Source organism: Zea mays, chromosome 2 (assembly GCF_902167145.1).
Source record: "Zea mays cultivar B73 chromosome 2, Zm-B73-REFERENCE-NAM-5.0, whole genome shotgun sequence".
Lineage (NCBI taxonomy): Eukaryota > Viridiplantae > Streptophyta > Magnoliopsida > Poales > Poaceae > Zea > Zea mays.
In genome coordinates, this window is record NC_050097.1 from 102,886,119 (window position 1) to 102,905,349 (window position 19,231).

Genomic DNA, 19,231 nt, shown 5'->3' on the forward strand with positions numbered 1-19,231 from the left:
TTGTGCCCATTCCTAGGATGATCAACTATCTTCTTTTTAATAAGGCTAATCAGTGTCATATTACATGACCTGGCCTGACCATTGGCCTGAGCATAGTATGGAGAAGAATTGAGCACCTTAATCTTATATGATTCAGCAAACTCACATACCTCCTTTGACATGAAAGAAGTCACATGGTTTGTAGTCAAAGTGTGGACAATGTCAAATCTATGAATAATGTGCTCAACCACAAACTCAATTACTTCCTTGTGCATCATATTTTCAGAGCAACGACTTTATGTCCACTTGGTGAAATATTATGTGGCAACTAGCATGAACCATTGCCCCTTTGATGATGAAGGATGAATTTCTACCACAAATTCCAAACCCAATCCCCTAAAGGGCCAAGGTTTGATAATAGGTTGAAGTTCGGTGATAGGAAATAATTGTAGATCACCAAACTTCTAACATACATGACATCCTTTTAGGCCAATAGAAGCCAACTCTTCTCAATAGCCACTTCATCTTTGGAGCCGATTGATGAGTACCACAACCCTTCCAGTACTTCAGCCATTGCTAATGTAGCGTCATCAGGCCCAATTACTTAATTAAGACATCATTGGGAGTTCAGCGACATAGTTCATCATTAATCACAACATATTTGAAAGTCACCCGCCGAATGTTCGTATTTGTTCTACTACTTGGATCACGTAGGTATGTAACAAAAGGCGTCCTCCAATCGACCATATCGGCCGCATCCCTAGCCGAGTCGATTAAGGCCACTCTTCTGTCAGTGGCGGACAATCTGCAACCTAGTGTCGGACTGTCCGTGACCAATGCGGACGGTCCGACTACTCCACTAGGATAGTCCACAACCTAGGAACTTAGTGTGCCTCTGATTATCGATTTTTTCATAAACATGGACCTTCCCTCATGTTACCCGATAACCTAAAGCTTCTTGCGCTAAGTCATCAGATGTGGAATTTTCAACTCTAGATATATGCCGAATGTCACATTCATCAACAGAGCGCATTATGTCCCAACATCTTTCAAGGTAACCATTCAAAATATCATCTAAACATTGACACTTCCCTAAATATGTTGGACAAGACAACCAGCTGAGGATCACCAAATACTTTTACATGTGTTACTCCCATACGATTTAAAAGTTCTAAATCGAACAAGAGGGCTTCATATTCGGCTTGATTGTTAGTGCAATGAGCTTTCAATCGGCTAGTGAAGTCAAGAGTGGTATTACTTGGTGAAACAAGCACAATGCCAATCCCTTGTCCTTCATTGCAAACCGATCAATCAAAATACAGAGTCTAGAGAGTAATAGTAAGATATTATATATTTATCTCAAGAATATTATAAATCTAATGTACTATAATAAACCAGCTACAACCTGGCCATTCATAGACTTCAATGACTCATAGGCCAAGTCATTCTTTATAAACGCATAAGCCCACTGTTGGGGACTTGTTCTCAAATGCTATGAGTTAAGAACAAGGCAACAAAAAATATTAAATGTTAATATCCTTTGTCCTTCGAAGCATTATTTCCCTTAGGATATAACGATCTTCGGATGAAGGTCATGAAGGACGTACCTTCATCATCACAGTATACGTTAATGAAAGACGAAGCATATGAAACATGATAACATGAATAATCATTTAACATCATTAATATATCTTTATTATATAATCATGGATAGATAAGAACAAACTTTTAATTACATTTATACCTTCGGCTTGATAGAAGGTGAAAATCCGAGCGTTGCGCACGAATGAATACAGGATCACATGAACAGTACAGGGGTACTGTTCATCTATTTATAGGCACAGGACCCAGCCTGTGAGAAATTACATTTGTGCCCTTTACAAATGATTATAATCATAGTACAAGCTTTCATGGGCTGATTGGTAATTTCATCTTTAAGTCGGTGCATCTGGAAATATACTTCGAAGCTCTCTGATTTATAGCTTCGGCTTTGTGTCCATCTTTCGATAGTGTTTCTTCTTATGGGACCTTCGGCGACAAAGTAGACCCCCAACAGTAGCCCCTTCACGGTGCCAGATCGTTTTTTGTGACGAGCTCGACCCGTGAAAAACTCTCTCAGGCTTCGGAATGCCGAAGGTCCGAAAAACACCTTCCCTTAGCTCGTTGTCGAGAAGCGATTCAAATATTCTGAATGAAAGGCGGTCCCACCATAGAACGGGTACGCGCGATCTGGTGATTCATCTTCTTGGGCACTACGGTCCACCGGTCAGTGGGTACGGGCGACTGTTCGGCGGGTGCGAGCGGCTTGACGATTCACCTTCCCACCTGCAGCACTATATAAACAGACGGGTAGGTGTGAAGTTACCACAACATTTACTGCCATTGTTCTGTTGTGCTGCCGAAAAATTTGACCATAGCCGAAGCTCATTCACCGTATTCTCAATCGAAGCATCGTTTTGCTTTAGCTTCGTCATAAGAGAGAGAGAGCTTTGGAATAAACAAAAAACTTTCAACTTTGCCAAAACGCAAGAAATTCAGCATCAAATGGCCAGGGTGCGCTCGACAGCTAGGATAACCCGTGATGAAGAGGAAACTGAAGCTACTGAGACTGCGCCAATTTCCGAAGTTATGAGGCGGTCTGAACTGGTTGTGACGGAGGGCAGTTCTGACGAGGGTGCACCTGCTACTGAAGCCGAGCAGGCAGATATTGAAGAGGGCGATATTGGTGAAGAAGAGATTGATTATAACACCGCTATGCCATCCAAGCCCAGTCATTTGGATTTTGGGAAATCGACTATGTCCGAAGCTGATATGTCCATGATGATGAAGCTAGGTTACTTCGGGGAAGCCGAAAAGAAGTTGATTCGCTTTGGCGGGGAGGAGACCATCCCGAAACAATAATGATATATAATTGTGTATATATTTAACAATGTCTTCCAAGCATGGTTTATGGACAGGTACCTTCGGACTCAAGATAAAAGCATACACGATGGGAAGAGCATGATCATGACGAAGGTCACCGTTGCTCCGAAGCTACGCGCAAGGGAGCTTCAGCTCAATCGCGGAAAAAGGAACCGACTTAAAGGGGAAAAGGCTATTTAGTCCTCATAGACTTGTCTATAAGTCAATGATAAGTGTAAAGGGCACGGATGTAATTTCTCACAGGCTGCGTCCTGTGTCTATAAATAGATGAACAGTACCCCCGTACTGTTCACGCTGACTTGTAATCACTCGTGCGTCACACTTGTACTTTTTGCCTTCTGTCAAGCCGAAGGTACTTTTGTAATTCAATATTGTTCCTGCCTTTCCATGATTATATAAAATGAATCAATAATGATATATAATTGTGTATATTGTTTCCTATATGTCATATGCTTCTTCTTTTATTTAACATATACTACAATGATGAAGATATGTCCTTTATGACCTTCGTTTGAAGATCATTATATCCTGAGGGAAATAATGCTTCGAAGAACGAAGGGCTTTAACATTTAACATTTTGTGTTGCCTTGTTCTTAACTCATAGCATTTGAGAACAAGTCTCCAACATTGGCGCCCACCTCCGGTGAACCCGTTTCAACCACCTTCGGCAAGCACTGACCTTCGTCATGCCGCCGAAAAAAGCTTCAGCGCCAGGGGCTGCCGCACTACAGCCACTGGACCCAAATCAGGAGACCCTTTCTCTCCGTGAGGCCCGAAGCTAGAAGAGGAAGGGCACTAGTCCAACACTCTAGGAAGAAGAGTTGGATCAAGAAATCAGAAACATGGAGATAATCCATCAGCAAGTACAAAGGAAGAAGGAGAAGATGGCCCGACTGGCTGATCTTCAAAGGTAGATCGACGAAGCCACTGAAGAAGTATGCCATCTTGCTCAAGACGAACAAGATCGAAGGCCCCAACACAGGGAGCTTCATCAAGAAGGCTTGTTCAACGACGATGGATGGTATGATGATTTTAATCATGATACCTTTACCTTTGATGATGCTTCTCCCTTGGCAGTAGAATTGCATGCTATCCCATGGCCCCCATCATACAAGCCACCTCAGCTACCAATGTATGATGGGCATTCAGATCCGAAGCAATTTTTGATGAGTTATGAGGCAACAATATCCTCATTCGGAGGCAATGCGGCTGTCATGGCCAAGTCCTTCGTCATGGCTGTCCGGAACGTGGCCTAGACTTGGCATTCTTCCCTTAGGCCAGGGACAATTACGTCATGGCAGAAGCTCAAGGACATGCTTGTGACCAGTTTCCAAGGCTTTCAGACGAAGCCAGTCACAGCTCAGGCCCTGTTCCAATGTACGCAAGACCACGAAGAATACCTTCAGGCCTATGTACGAAGGTTCTTACGACTAAGGGCACAAGCACCTACAGTGCCCAATGAGATTGTCATTGAGGCCATGATCAAGGGGCTTCGTCCAAGACCTACTGCTCAGTATTTCGCTAGAAAGCCTCCGCAAACCCTGGAGAAGCTGCTTCAGAAGATGGATAAGTACATCCGGGCTGACAATGACTTCCGCCAAAGAAGGGAGGAAGCTTACAGGTTCTCTGAGATGACCAGGGGCTTCGGAGGAAGAGTCCATCCAAGGCATGTCAGGTCAATCCATAACTCTACTCAAAGTGATGACAAAGGAAGTCAGTCTCAGAGGTCACAATATACCTCACAATCTTCGGGGTAACAGCAAAGCTCCTTCAGGCCACCAGCTCCAAGGGGCAGAGGCGCCAGGGGCTTCGGAGGAAGGTTTGGGGATCAACCTAGAAAGATTTACTGCTTATTCTGTGGTGAGGACAAGGGCCATACTACAAGAATGTGCCATGTCACCATTCAGAAACAAAAGAAAATAGCAGAAGCCGAAGCCCGGCAGAACCAGCCGAAGCAGGTCTTACACACTGCTTTGTGTCACTCTCCTTACATACCGGAGTATGTGAACAATCATCCTGCAGCTTCTGTTGCTTCGGCTAGCCATTCACAAGCTTCCTGGCCGCAACTCCCACCTCCGCCACCACTACAACTGACCTATTCTCGAAGCCAGCAGCCAGAAGGGCGCCAGCATTCTCAACAGCAACGGGAATACAGGGAGGAATCCGAAGCCCACACAGTCAACAGTACTGTGCGAGAATCAAAACATATCTATTGAGAGATATCCTACCTATGAAACATTTTTAGGTTTAATTGTCATTTTGTTTTTAATAAAGAACAATCAATGTAAACCTAGTTTTAATTTCTTGTAATAGCTTCGTTCCCATCAGAATGAAATATATCCTCTTCACAGACTCACAAAGCTCAAAAATTGTTGAAGCTCAAAAGACGTTCCTAAGAGAATGCAGAGCTAAAAATCGCATTGCAAGTTTTACCGAAGCTACAAAAAGTCATTCCTAAGGAGCGCAGCGTAAGTTTTGCCGAAGCTACAAAAAGTTGTTCCTAAGGGAGCTGAGTGTAAGTTTTCTGCTCAAAAGTCGTTCCAAAGGGAATGCAGAGCCAAATACCGCCGAAATATAAGGCGAAGCGCGAAAAGTCAACGCGAATACCGCTGAAATAGAAGGCGAAGAAGTTCAAAAGACGTTCCTAAGGGGATGCAGAACTTACACCGAAAAATAAGCAGTGAAGCCGTAAAATAAACGACAAAAAGATTTTGATCGTTCCTAAGGGGACGAAGAGATTGAGTTTCAGCGTGGGTATGTGTCTTCGGCATTAGCATCATTCTTTGCATCATATCATCACATCATATTGCATAGCATCGCATCATACATCAAATCACATCAATGACATGAATTGGAGACGAAGCTGATCTTCGGAGAATGCTTTACAAAAATGAAAAGGTGCCAAGACACAAAATAAGCTGGGAATTACAGCTTCATCAGTTCTGATATGGAGGAAGGGATCTTTTGTTTATGAAGCATTGATGTTTTCACAAAGTGTGGATGTTCTCACGAGGCGTAAAAACTCTTCTTAACGAAGCATGAAAAGAAGTGAAGGTGTTTATTCGCCGAAGGCTCAAAATGGTATGTATACAAAGTTTCATGCATCGCAAAGAACTGATTTACAAACAATTTACATGTTACATTCGAAATTATAAACATTAGAAATTATAGACTTAGTTCAGTAAATGTTACATTAATATTCTAGAAATATTTTTACAATAATTGCTATTCTTCCTTCAGAACTTTTTCTGCAACTTCGTTAAGCAGTTTGGTAACAACTTCGTCGACAATAGCTTCGACCATATTAATGATTTCTATCGCTTTCTTTGTTTCTGGGTCAGCTAGCGGGTCGAACGGTTCCGGTGGAGGAGATAGCTCAACTGCGATAGAAAAAATCAATTAGTTCGAAGCCACGAAAACAAATGACGAAACTAAAAGCCATTAAGCGATACCTATCCGTCTCTCGAGTTCTGCGGCTTTCTCAACTTTTTTCTCTGCTTCTCGAGCATCGTGAATGTCTTTTTTGCTCTTTTTCATTATTTCATGGGGCATTTCTCGGCTACCATTCTCCCAGATATCAGTGAAAAATTTTCCGCCCAGAAAGCTTGCTTCGGCAGAGGGGTCCTTCGTCTCATCCACGGAGAAGGCAGCTTCGGCCTAGGCCAAGGTTTTAACATGATCGCATCTCGTCTTCTCCAAGATGGCTGCAACTTCTCTCGCACCAGAGAATGCACAGACATCCCCACGATCGCTTAAGATTTCCTCAAAAGCCTCGGCTTCACCACTGATCCACTCGATAACGCCTTCAGGTTCGCCTCGTATGAAGTTGTCTTCATTTGAATAGGCGCCCACGTTAGCAAAGCTAGTCTTCATCTTTTCACGCACTCCACAGATTTTTCAAAACATCTTTCCTTGGATGCGCGAAGCTCTGCAACTGTTTTTTCTAAATAATTTTTCCAGTATTCGCTGACATCTCGATTAGCTTCAGCAACAGCGCATTTTACTTTGGCTTCAGCTAATTGTTTCCGAAGATCTTCAATTTCACTATTCTGGGCCTCAGCTTGAGCTTTGGAACTGGCTTCGTCTTCTTTTATTTTGTTTACCAATGAAATTAATATTTTATCCTTTTCAAGGCCTTTGTTCCTTAGTTCAATTACCTCTGAGCGAAGGTTATTCAGAGCCATTGCACACCCTTCATCTTCGATATTTTTCTGTGCCCTGAGGGCATTGCTAAGGATCAAGCCCTGCAAGAACAGTATAGTATTAAGTATAAACAAATAATTCATTTTCAAATACAAAAAATAATTTTCATACCTTTATGCTATTATATGCTAGGCTGTCAGCTAATTCATCCTTTGATAATACTCAGAGGCCATCTTCTAACTTCGGAAATCCGAAGCTTCTTCCTATCTCCCGGCTGACAGATATCTCTTTGTTATCTGGGAGACAGTATAAAAAATCTTCTTCTCCGCTGGCATTAAACACCAGTGCCCCCTTCGGGTATTTCAGTTTTTGGGCATAATGGCGAGCTTCTCGTTTTTCTTTCGAAGAAAGCACCTTTCCCGAAGCATGGCGAATGATGTAATCAATGCTCTCTTCCAAAGCTTCGAGAGCAGGAGTAGCAACCTTTTCAGGCGAAGTTTGCTCTGAGGCTTTTTCTTCTGTTGCTTTCTCTTCAATTTATGAAGGTTTTTTCTCGGCAAGCTCTGAAGGCCTAGCTTCGTCGCTAGCTTGGCTTACTGCAGTTTCAATTTCGACTGGCTTTGTTTCAGCTTCGGTTTGCATTTTTGAAGCCTCGACAATTTTCCCTGAAGGAGTAGAGCTTAAAGCCTTTACTGATTCTAGCACATCTAGTACATTTGCCATCCTTCTTCTTTTGGGAGTTGCCGCAAAACCTTTTTGTGCCTTCGGCACTGTTACTTCTGCCAAAGGGCTTAAAACTTCTAACATTTTTGGTCCTTCGATTTTTGGCTCTACAGCCTTATCAGTCTTCGACTCAGCTAGCTCGGCTGAAGGTACCTTCGGCATTATAGCCGGATCTTCAGTCTTCTATGTAGGAGAGATGCGCTCTTTTGGTTTAGCAGCTGAAGAAGTCTCTCCGCCAAATTCAGACACCACAGCCGGTTCAATATAACGTGGCCGGTGGGTAAGGACTTTCAACTTTTTGCTCTTCGGCGCAGGCTCATCTGGAGTGACCAAAGCAGCAGTCTTGGCCGCAGCAGTAGTTTTCCTCTTTTTCCCTCCCCCCCGCAATGGGTAGCGGTAGTCGGGATAAACGAAGCCAATAGCGTGAAAAACTCGGTTCAATCTCTTTTTTCCTCGACTTCCGAAGGCTGTGGACAGTGCATTATCCTCTGCCTTGGAGTATGATCCAAGCAGTTCATCACTTGTCATCTCGATGCATTTTAACCAGTCATCGTTTGGCTCGTCGAACTTATCCCCATATCTGAAAGTATATTTCAGTCGGACCAGTTCACCTTCACTAGCTTCGGTAATGGTCTCCTTCGGCATTTCCCAGCTCTCTACAAGCGGGCATACTCTGAATGCTATATGTTCTTGAATCAAGTCTCTTGTACCAATGAAGAAGCATACAGTACCATAAGCCTTCTGGCATGCTTCGGCGGCTTTATCGATTTCAACCTTCGGCTTTCGAAGGCCGAAGCGGGACCAAATGGGATGCATAATAACTTCCTTAATATCTTCCCTTGCCTTCAAGTCATTCTTCACGTAAAACCATTCCTCCATCTAGGCCCCAGGCCACCTTTTTCGGTATGTTGGCACCGGATAGCTAGCGTTGGGGCGGGCAGTAAACCCATAACAGCCAAAGTTATTGTGATATTGTTCCTTGCCCATGGCCTTAGTCTCATATGTAAGTTCATGCATACTGCAGAAACATTTCGCGCTTGGCTCCAGTCCCTGGCTTCTCACAGCCCAGACAAAAACTCCCATTCTAACAATAGCTTCGGGGGTTATCTGATGAAGGAAGATCTGATAAATTTTCAACACTTCGACCACAAACCTGCTCAATGGAAACCAAAGCCCAGCTTTGAAGAAGCTTCGATAAATCACAACTTCATTTTCTTCAGAGGCAGGGACGTTATTGTCTCCGCCAGCCCTCACAATAGACATATCTCGAAAGTATCTTCCTCTCATGTTCTCAAGGTGACTTTGCTTGATGGTTGATTTTCGAAAAATAGCATGACTTGGCCTCCAGGGTCGGTCCTCAGAATCTTCGCCTCCACTTTCTGCATCATAACTATCACTGTCACCTGTATCTTCAGACAGGCCTTCCAGTATCTCCTTGGTAATATTCTCTGTATTTGATTTTGCCATTGATTCTAGAAACCCAGCTATATAAGGATTCGCAGCCTTCTTCCGCTCAAAGAGCTCTCCTCTTCGGTTAGCTTCGTCTCAGCAACAACTTTCTTGTCCTGAGACATCTTTTCTTCGAAAATGATGAAAATGTGCCCTTAAATCCGAAATTTAGGGAGCTTGGGAAACTAAGCAAGCATTGGTGAGCAAGTGCTATAAAATTGAGAAAACAAAGCAAGTGGCAAAAAACAACATATCAAAATGTGGTCAGGGTGAGTTCTTATTTATACGCTCGGCACGCCTCGAGTTGGAGGGTCCCGTTTGTCATTGACTGTTGCTATTCTAGCAAAGGGAAGGTGTTTTTTGGACCTTCGACTTAAGGCCTTCGTCCATGTCGCAGTCTGAATTCGTTATCCTAAACAAATTAATACTGCGAGGGGCTACTGTTGGGGGCCTTCGTCCTCCGAAGGTCCTCAAAAACATAATTTAACAATGTCTTCCAAGCATGGTTTATGGACAGGTACCTTCGGACTCAAGATAAAAGCATACACGATGGGAAGAGCATGATCATGACAAAGGTCACCGTTGCTCCGAAGCTACGTGCAAGGGAGCTTCGGCTCAATCGCGGAAAAAGGAACCGACATAAAGGGGAAAAGGCTATTTAGTCCTCATAGACTTGTCTATAAGTCAATGATAAGTGTAAAGGGCACGGATGTAATTTCTCACAGGCTGCGTCCTGTGTCTATAAATAGATGAACAGTACCCTCGTACTGTTCACGCTGACTTGTAATCACTCGTGCGTCACGCTTGTACTTTTTGCCTTCTGTCAAGCCGAAGGTACTTTTGTAATTCAATATTTTTCCTGCCTTTCCATGATTATATAAAATGAATCAATAATGATATATAATTGTGTATATTGTTTCCTATATGTCATATTCTTCTTCTTTTATTTAACATAAACTGCAATGATGAAGATATGTCCTTTATGACCTTTGTCTGAAGGTCATTATATACTGAGGGAAATAATGCTTCGAAGGACGAAGGGCTTTAACATTTAACATTTTGTGTTGCCTTGTTCTTAACTCATAGCATTTGAGAACAAGTCTGAAAAAACTTTTACAAGCTAAGCCCACTAGGGCCACATCTGACAAAACTTTTACAGAAGGAACAGGAGCCCTCGGCAGCGAAGAAGCCTGCTGGGCCGAAAAAATGGAGAATTATTCATGTGATTGAAGCCATTGAAGAAACACCACCGCCGGCCTTGGCGTTAAAAACACCAGCTGTCAAGAGCGCTTCAGCTGCCGAAGCTGCACCCACCGAGGCTGGAACTGCCGAAGCTACAAATCTGGAGAGCACAATTTCTGATATTGATAAAATGCTCCTGAATATGGCTGCGGAAGAAGCTGCTCCAGCCACTGAAGAGACCTTGGCCACAGTGCCTGGAAAAGAAAAGGAGAAAGCCGAAGATACTTTGGAGGAAAAGGACTTCGATTTTTAGAACATAGTTGGTCAGGAGTTATCTGAAGCTGAGAAAAAGGAATTGAAAGATTATGCTATATCCTGTGGTTACAAACCAGGAGCTCTGCTCTTCGGCGGCATTGACGATGAAAGCTTAGGTTGCCTCCGAGACCGAACTGGAGCGAAGATTATCAGTACTCTGTCGAAGAGTATTGGTTTCCCGAAGCTTGAGGCCGATATCAGCCGCTACCGACGACAGCATATTGTCGATAGTTTGTTCTATTCTAATTTCAAGGTAAAAACTTTTCTTCGGCTTTTCATTATTTTATCGACGAAGGAGTTTTCTGACGAAGGATGCTTTTGCACAGAGTATGCTGTTAAGTAAAGCTTTGAAGATGCAACAGGACCTTGAAGACAAAAAACATGAGGTTATAATTGAAGGTTTAGAGAGCAAAATAAAAGATCATGCAACAACTCTTGAAAAGAAAGATTTCGAACTTCAAACAGTGGAGGGTTTACTGGCAGAAGCTGAAGCTAAGATTGCAAAATTAAATAGTGAACTCCTCTCAAAGTCGGAAAGTTTCAAACAAGAAAAGCAGAAATTTGATGCGAAGTTTGAGGCTGAAGTCGAAAAGAGTTCAAATTTGCAAAAATCACTGAAAGAGCTTCAAGGTAAATGTATAGACTTCGCCAACCGATGCGTGCAGTGGCTAAAGCAGGTTTTCAACTCGGTTGGAGCCAGCTCCGAGAAATTCAATCCTTCGGTTGAAGACCTGCCAGGGACCTTCGAACATATTGAGGGCGAAGTTGATGCTCTTGATGAAGTTATAGCTGGACACGGCGATTTCTGTGCCCTTCTAGCTTCTCGGGGCACAACTGTTGCCTTCATGAAATCTAGTTGCACACATGGGAAAATTGTTAATAGATCAAACTTCAACTTATCACTGACAGATTTAATTGATATCCCCAGCCTGGCCTAAAGCATAGGAAATAGAATCATAACGCAAATCTGGATGAAGGGCGGGCGAGACATGGCTTGTGACGAAGCTCGAAGCCACCTTAAGCCGTTAAGAAATTTGTGCCTGTTGCTTTACCTTCTCCTTGAAATTTGCACTTTTCTCATATCGCTTTGATATGTACAGGATGACGAAGCTGAGGAACAGTGAGCCGAAGATGAAGCTGAAGATCTTGCTGCGAAAAATACTCTATGAAAAATATTGTATTATCATTGTAAAAAATATTGTAATTTAAAAATCAGATATTTATGCTGTAAAATTTGTCCATACCTTGTAATATATTTCTACCTTTTCGTCCATGTATGAACTGCTTTGATGTGAACGAAACTTGCATTTTTTGAGCCGAAGGCGAAAAATACCTTCCCTTCTTTTCGTACACAACGAAGCATGAAATTGCTTCTTTTCTTTTTGCCGAAGCCTTATCCTTATAGCCGAAGTTGTGTTTGTGTGATATGATGATGATGAACCTATGTATGTCTAAATGAATGTTTATGAATGCAATGTATGATGTAATGTGACGTGCAAATGAATGTCCAAACACACACATATGAAGCCACAATCATAACCTTCATTCCCTTGGGAATGACTGAAATCTCTTTGCCGCTTATTTTCCGGCTTCACCACTTAATTTTCGGTGTAAGTTCTGCATCCCCTTAGGAACGTCTTTTGAACTTCTTCGCCTTCTATTTTGGTGGTATTCGCGTTGACTTTTCGCGCTTCGCCTTATATTTCGGTGGTATTTGGCTCTGCATTCCCTTAGGAACGACTTTTGAGCAGAAAACTTACGCTGCTCTCCCTTGGGAACGGCTTTTTTGTAGCTTCGTCATGCTCTGCATCCACTTAGGGACGACTTTCGAGCTTCTCCCTGTTTTTCCTTTTTCTCTGCACTCGATGGTGCATGCTCAGATTTTACATTTACATTTTTTGGGGGATTTTGCTCTCGTAGAGCTGAATAAGAGAGGATAAATTACAAACTATGGTCCCATTAAAAACCTTTCTTCCCCTTTGGAAAGGAAAAGGGTAGCATAGGAAAAATAAAAAAGATTACATTAAGTTACACATAATATCGCCGAAGTTCATCCGCATTCCATGATCTAGGAATGTCGTTGCCGTCCATATCCTTTAATCTGTAAGAACCGGGTCTTAACGTAGATACCACCAGAAAGGGTCCTTCCCACTTCAGCTGTAACTTGCCGACTGTGTTCGGATTAGCCACTCTCCAAAGTACCAAATGTCCTGGCTTAATGTTTTTTAGTCAAACTTTTCTGTCACGTCATTTTGTTGTTTCGACTTGGTATTTATTGATATTCTCCACAGCCTAAAGTCTGGTCCCTTCTATAGCATCTTTTGCCACAGAATAATCAGCTTCGTCCTCTGCCGAAGCTACTATTCTAATTGATCCTGCTTTAGCTTCTTCTGGGGTTATAGCTTCGTCACCAAACAATAACTTGAATGGTGTAAAACTTGTTGACCTTGATATTGTTGTATTGTGGCTCCACACCACTTTAATCAACTCATCTGGCCACTTTCCACTAGGTTGATTGAAGATTAGCTTCATTATTCTCCCCATTATAATGTCATTTGCTCTTTCGAGAAGTCCATTTGACTCTGGATGTCTGACTGATGCAAAATGAATCTTCGTGCCAATTTGATCACAGAATTCCTTGAAAGCTTCAGCATCAAACTATGTTCTATTGTCTACAGTGATAGCCTTCGGCACGCCGAAGCGACAAACAATGTTTTGCCAGAAGAATTTCTGGACTGTGACCGAAGTTATTGTGGCCAAAGGCTTCGCTTCAATCCACTTGGAAAAAATTGCCTTGTGCTGGTGGAAGGGGGCCAAGCAAATCGAGGCCCCATCTTTGTAACGACCAAGTGGGCTGCATTAACTGAGTGAGAGATGAAGGTTGCTTCTGGTCTCTTGCACATTTTTGACAACCTTCACATTTTTGGACAAGTTCTACTGCATCCGAAGCTGCCTTCGGCCAGTAAAATCCTTGTCGAAAAACTTTTCCCAGCAAGGGCCTAGACCCAATGTGAGATCCACATAGACCTGCGTGTATTTCTTTCATTAATTCAATACCTTCAGCTCTTGGTAAACACTTGAGGAGTGGGGAACAGACTCCATGTTTATACAATTCCGCTTCTATTATCACATATGGTCTTGTCCTTGCCTCCATTCTCTTGTTATAAGCTTCGTCACTTGAAAGACAATTGCCTTGGAAGAAAGATATAATTTCAGTCCTCCAATCTTCACTATGTACTGGAGAAATAGTAAGTACTGCTCTCTCCATGAGTTCAACTGAAGGTGCTTTTATTGTTTCAAAAAATACTTCCGAAGGCAAAGGGAGCCCCTGAGCGGCTGATTTGGCTAGCAAATCTGCATGCTCATTTTCACCTCTTGGAATATTCTTGATAGAAAAACCTTCGAAAGAAGCCTCCAACCTTCGAACTGTATCCAGATATCTTTCAAGTTTCGGATCTCTTGCCTTGCTACTTTTGTCCACATGGCCAGAAATAACTTGAGAGTCAGTCTTTAAGATGTCCATTCTTATTCCCATTGCTTTTAACTTCCGAAGTCCCAACAGAACTGCTTCGTACTCAGCAATATTATTTGTGCAGCTGAAATCCAATTTGGCTGCATAACATGTTTTGACTTTTGAAGGTGCCACTAGGACCGCAGCTGCTCCTGCACCGAAGGTTCCCCAAGAACCATCGCAGAATACTGTCCAAGCTTCAGTATCTTTGTTTATTTCTTCTTCGTGAGCCCCTGGCATCCAATCAGCGATGAAATCTGCTAACGCTTGGGATTGGATTGAAGATCTATGCACGTAGTCAATGGTGAATTCATTAAGCTCCGCGGCCCACTTTCCAATCCTTCCAGTAGCTTCTCTGTTCCTCATAATATCCTTCAGAGGTTGTGATGAAGGAATAGTTATGTGGTATGCTTGAAAATAGTGCCAAAGCTTCCTTGATGCCATTAGCACAGCATACAACACCTTCTCCAATTCTGTATAATTTTTCTTTGATAAACTTAGAACTTCGGAGACAAAGTATACTGTGACTTGCTTTTTAGTTTGCCCTTCAAGCTTCTCCTGTACAAGCGCCGCTGTCGGTGTTTTGGGTCCGACCGCACACCCGGGGTTGCCCCTCAAGGTGTTTTAGGAGTAGGACGGTGTCGACGACTGTAGCAAAATGGTTCGTGCCAATTGCATGAGGGACAGTGGACAAGGTTTACAGGTTCGGGCTGCTTACAAGAGAATGAGGTTACAAGAGAGCTCTCTGAATTGAGAATGCAGAGAGTCGAAATGGGTGGCTAAGTAATAGGGTCGATCGTTCTGAAGGGGTGCCCCCTAGGCCTTATATACTCGACCGTGGGGCAATACACGTGGATATGATAACAATGTGTAGCTAAAAGATAGTGAACTGTTTGAGTTTATCTCCCTGTAGTTCTGCCGACTTATCCTCGTATGGCTCCGTTGCATGGGGGCTCCAGCGCGGGAAAGTCGGATCTCTGTTGTGGTCGCTCGCTCGACGTTGTGGGCCGTCCGGGTTTGTACCAATACGGCCCCATGTCGATCTGCTTTGCTGGTTGTCCCTCCCCAGGCCCACGAAAGAATGACCTTACGATTTATTTGGCCCTTGGGCCTTTCGTGAGGTCTTTTACTCTTTTAGTGGACCCGGGGGATATCTGTCCCCCACAAGCCCCCGATCTTTGGGTTAATTTAGAGGTAATCAGCCCAAAGATCCCAGGTCCAGCTTGCAGGCGATTTGAAGAAAACGACTTCTTACTGTCTCCTCCTGCTTTGATCACTCGTAAACCGAAGCTTTGTTTCGTGCTTGTGCCTTAGAGGTCGGCATTTTGTTTTGTAGGACCCTGAACTTCATTGGGTGCACCGGAGGTGCACCCAATGGGTGTAGCCCCCGAGCTTCGAGTAGATTTTTAGAAAATAATCTACTCGAAGGTCTTCACCAGAAATTATTTCCATTTTTACTCCTGCGTTTTGGTTGAGGGCCAGCCTTGTCTTTAATCTTGCCCCATGCCTTAGAAGTCGGCACTATCTTGGCTTGGAATGATGATCCATGGGGTGCACCAAAGGTGCACCCAATGGGTGTAGCCCCCGACCTTCGAGTGGATTTTTGAGGATAATCCATTCGAAGGTCTTCCTTTTGTGTCTTTTTGCTGAAGATTATCCTTTCTGCTTGTAAAAATCGGCATGATGCCATCCGCATTATGCTTTGGAGGTCAGCATTATGTCATCAATATTGCGCTTCAGAGGTTAGCATGTATTTTGTCTTTTGCAGCCGAGTTCGCAATCCATCCATATCTTGCTAGGTGGTGTAATTTATTTGCTCTGCGGTTGATTGGACATTTGATGGACGTTCTCTGTCTAGTCTTCACGTCGCTTCTGTCGGCCATATTTTGTACTTCACTGGCTATATTTGGCTTTCCTCTGATCCTTACTGATATCTCATTTTTGTCTTGAGGTATTCACTGCATGCCCTGCACAGATGTGACCGTTTTGAAAAATATACTGATAATTCTTGGGCGTCCCCCCCAATGGGTGTGGGCAAGGGACGGCTTGGTACGCTGAGTGTTTTAGCCGGCTGCTTCTGAGTAGTAATGTGATGTGACGGTGGGTGTAATCATATCCTCCGCGCTGTTGACTGGAGTCCCAATGGGTGTTGTGTTGCGTGAAACGGCGTCAGCCGCCTGACGTGTCTTCAGACGGGTTGAAGTGCTTATTGAATGCTTTGCGACTGTTCAGTGACCGCGGTTGGAGGTGAGCGGTTGCCTTCTCCTTCTATAAATAGTGTCGTTATCTCTCCGGCTTTTTCACATCTCTTGCTGTTCTCTGTTGCTTGCCTTTCTTCTCTCCCTTTCGCTTCCACCATGGGCAAGAACAACAAGCGCAAGCGTGAGCCAACTCCTCCATCGGAGGATTTTGGTGACTCGGAGTACTCAGAGGAGGAGTTCTCCTCTGAGTCTGAGGGGTCTCCGGCTCCCATCCCCCTGTGTGAGTCGTCTGACGACTCAGACGACTCCCAGGGGCTCGCGACGGAGGTCTGGACGTACATCCGGGCCGTCGAGCGCTCCGGGCTCGAGGGATCGGATGAGTCGGAGTACTCCTCGGATGAGGAGGACTCGGACGGTGGCGGCGAGGACGAGGACGGCGACGACGACGACGACGACGAAGGCGGCGGTGACGGTGACGGCAGCGGCAGGGGCGGCGGCAGCGGCAGCAAGGACGGTGACGGCGGCGGCAGCAGGGGCGGCAGCGGCGGTGGCGGCAGCAGCAGAGGCAGCAACAGGGGCGGCAGCGGCGGCGGCAGCAACAGGGCCAGTGGCTAGATGCCACTGGTCTTTTAGATGTTAGTATAGTATAGTTAGAATAATGTAGTAGTATTTAGTAGTGTAGAGTAGTATAATGTAGTGTAGTAGTAGCAGTAATGTAATGTAATGTAGTAGTAGTAATAGGGAAGTATCAACTCATAATGAGTTGATTTGTAAGTATGATATGTTCCCTTTAACGATGAAATGAAGTTAGCTTCTCTGTGATGATTGCTCTTCGATATTCGTAACTCAAAAGTTCTTGGATCATTTATCTTCCCGCCTTTTTCGTGAAGTTGATTCCTTTGAAACAGTAAGTGAATAACTCGGGCATCATACTGATGCTTTTAGAAGTAGCTGCCGAGCAACTTGTAGATGATGTCAGAGTTTTAGAGATAACTGCCGAGTAATTTGAAGACGACGTCGGCGCCTTAGAGGTAACTGCCGAGCGACTGAACACGATGTCGGAGTTTTAGAGTTAACTGCCGAGCGACTTGAAGACAACGTCGGTGTTTTAGAGGTAACGCCGAGCGACTGAACACGATGTCGGAGTTTTAGAGATGACTGCCGAGTGACCTGAGGGCAACTTCAGCGTTTTAGAGGTAACGCCGAGCGACTTGAAGACAATGTCAGCGTTTTACAGGTAACGCTGAGTGACTGGAGGGCGACGTCAGCGTTTTAGAGGTAACGCCGAGCGACTGGAGGGTGACGTCAGCGTTTTAGAGGTAACACCGAGTGACTGGAGGGCAACGTCAGCGTTTTAGAGGTAACGCCGAGCGACTTGAAGACGATGTCAGCGTTTTAGAGGTAACGCCGAGTGACTGGAGGGCGACGTCAGCGTTTTAGAGGTAACACCGAGCGACTGGAGGGCGACATCAGCGTTTTAGAGGTAACGCCGAGCGACTTGAAGACGACATCAGCGTTTTAGAGGTAACGCCGAGCGACTTGAGGACGACGTCAGCGTTTTAGAGGTAACACCGAGTGATAGCGGGCTGCGTGGGCCACTTTGAGGATAATAGCCGAGTGATGATGTGGCGCACCAGTGTTCTGGAAATAACTGCCGGGTGATCACGTGGCACGCCGGTGTTTTGGAAATAACCGTCGGGTGCTGACTGGGCGCTTTTTGAAACGGTATCTGGCTCGAGAATATCCCATAAGTGCTGTGCTTTTAGCCGCCTCTGCTTTCCGTGCCCTAGTTCTTGCTTTCTTGCTTCCGAATCCTCTCTGCAATTCGCCTCCCACTCTGCTCGCCGGTAGAATCGAGATGGCGCCCAAGAGGAAAGCCTCGAGTTCGTCTGCCGTGGTGATTCCTCCAATCGACCCCAACAGCCAGTTGCCTTTCGCAGGTAACCACATGTCCGTCATCTCTGAGCCCGAACTTCTCCACCTCGTGTCCATCGGGGTTCTTCCTCCGAGGGAACTCTGTTCTTGGCGGATTTGCCATGGGGTTACTGTCCCAACTGAGGATACCCATGAGTCCGTGATTTATGCTCCTTTCCTTCTCCGCGGCCTCGATCTTCCCATTTCTCCCTTTTTCCGCGGCCTTCTTGATTTCTACCATCTTAACTTGACCCATCTGAATCCCAATTCTATCCTGCAAATCTCCATTTTCGTTCATTTATGCGAAGCCTTTCTTGGCGTGCTGCCACATTTCGGGTTGTGGAAGTACTTGTATCACTGTCGCCCTGGGATGGCCGGGGGACAACATCAGTTGGTTGGTGGTGCTAGCTTGGAGATGCGCCGCGGGAGGAAGACTGAGTATCTCGAAATCCCTCTCAAAGACAGTATCAAGGGATGGCGCTTGGAGTGGTTCATAGTTGAGAATTATGGAAACTCTCTCCCCCCTCGGTCGGGAAGACAGCCGGATGTTCGCACCCCAAGCTGGACCGAGTCCCCCACAGATCAGGAGGTAGCCGAGGCAGGTGCTTTGCTGGCTGAAGTTGGATTGCTGAAGGAGAGGGGTCTGACTGCTGAGGCTGTTGTTGCTGATTTTGTCTTCAAGAATATTCAGTCGTTGAAAGACTGGGCGTACCCGGCTTATCTGTATCGAGGCCTAGCCGACTCAACTCGGGTTACCAACAGAAGAATTCCCTCTGCAGACTTGGTGAACCGACTTGAGATGATCCTTAGAGGCAAGGTGTCAAATGTTGGTGCCCCAGTGTCATACTCGGCCTGGAACCTGCCTCCTCCCAAAGCCTTCACCCTTTTTGTG